This window comes from Onychomys torridus, chromosome X (genome assembly GCF_903995425.1).
Source record: "Onychomys torridus chromosome X, mOncTor1.1, whole genome shotgun sequence".
Lineage (NCBI taxonomy): Eukaryota > Metazoa > Chordata > Mammalia > Rodentia > Cricetidae > Onychomys > Onychomys torridus.
In genome coordinates, this window is record NC_050466.1 from 123123061 (window position 1) to 123125145 (window position 2085).

The following is a 2085-nucleotide window of genomic DNA, read 5'->3' on the forward strand; positions in this document are numbered from 1 at the left end:
GCCAGGGCTGCTGCCTAGGGCCGTGTCTGGGTCTATGGCCCAGCAGCAGCCAGGGTCTGAGTTGATGTTCATGGCTCCTGTTACCACTGAGGGCTGTGGGGATGCCTAGGGTCTGGACAGTCACCTGAGACCATATTGGCCTTGCTGCTGCCAGAGTCATACTGATCTGGGTGGTCTGTGATGCCACCCGGCCATGGCGACATCCAGGACCTGAGCTGATGCTGAGATCCATATCTGGGTTCCTGCTGCAGCTGAGGTCTGTGATGATGTCCATGGCCTGTGTTACCACAAGGGATGCATGTTGAAATTTGAGGGCAATGCTGAGCTGGCTCCACTACTCACTGGCCCTGGGATAGCTGGCCTTGCCCCTTGATGGACACTGCAGCAGGAGAGCTGGCCAAATCCTACATGGGAGAGGTAGTCCTGGTACTCACTCAGGAGAGATGGCCCTACCCCTCACCATGGACATGGGAGAGATGGCCCTGATGGCATGGACCTAGGAGAGCTGGCTCTGCCACTCAACTGAGGGGGGCAATTCCAGTAGCCCAGACCAATCAGCTCAGCTACCACTCAGATTCACACTCTGTGCCTTGGGTTGGTGTAGTTGGAGTTTTTTCTAGTCCCTCCAGGGCCCACAGCTGCTCAGACCCAAATAAACACACAGAGACTTATTTTACTTGTAAATTGTTTGGTCGTGGCAGGCTCCTTGCTATCCAGTTCTTATATCTTAAATTAACCCATTTCTATCAATCTGTAAGTTGCCACGTGGCTTGTGGCTTACCAGTACTTTACATCTTACTTCTCATGGTGGCAGCAGCTGGCAGTGTTTCCTGACTCAGCCTTCACTTGCCAGAATTCTCTTCTCTATTTGTCCCGCCTATACTATACTTCCTGCCTGGCTACCAGCCAATTAGCATTTTATTTATTAATCAATCAGAGCAACACATTCACAGCATACAGAACATCCCACAGCAGGTTGGCCCACCCTGACATCTACCCTATCTATGACCTGCTAGAGTGTGTGAAGGGACTGGTCCTGCAGAACAATAACCACAGGATCTCCATGACTCAGGGAAACAGCAGGAGATCTGAGAGGAGTTTCAGTTGAGGGTCCAGTGAGGATGGTGTGCCAGAGGCCTTGAACCAGACAAAAGACTTGTTGTAATGAACATTTACAGGTGGGGATGATTGGACAAAAGGGTATAACTGTGTCTATACTTCACAGCTCCCAGTGCTACTAGGATAAATGAAGAGGGGTGGGAAAGATGGAGCAATGAGGTGGGTTTTTGTTTGTTTTGTATTGTTTTTAATTAATTTGGGGGAGTTCCTTTGGGGAATATACTGCAGGGCTAAAATGTGAACATGAAGGGACTGGGAGGTGAGCAGGATTGGGGTGCATGATGTGAAATTCCCATAGAATTAATAAAAATTTATGCTATTTTTAAAATGCCAGTCATGGTGAGACACATCTGTGTAGCTAGAGTTTTCTCTTTGTGGTTAGAGTTTTCCCACATGGCCCATAGTCAGGATAAATCTCTCTTACCCGCCAGTCCCACAGTCACTCAGACCCAACCAAGTAAACACATACTTATATTGCTTACAAAATGTATGGCCGTGGCAGGCTTCTTGTTATCTACTTCTTCTATCTTAAATTAATCCATTTCTATTAATCTATACTTTGCCACGTGGCTTGTGGCTTACCATTACCTTACATCCTCCTTGTCATGGCAGCGGCTGGCAGTGTCTCTCTGCCTTGGCCTTCCAATTCCCAGAATTCTCTTCTCTGCTTGTCTCGCCTATACTTCCTGCCTGGCTACTGGCCAATCAGTGTTTTATTTATTAACCAATCAGAGCAACACATTTGACATACAGAACATCCCACAGCACATCTGTAATATCAACACTTGGGGAGACTGAGTCAAGAGACTGATGAGTTTGAGCTAAGCCTGGCCTAGATAGCGACACCTTGCCTAAAAATTAAATTTATCCATGGGCAGGTAAGGTGGCTTAATGGGTAAAGATGCCTGTCACCAAGACTAAGGACCTGCCTTCAGTTCCTGGGACTCACATGGTGGAAGGAGAGAA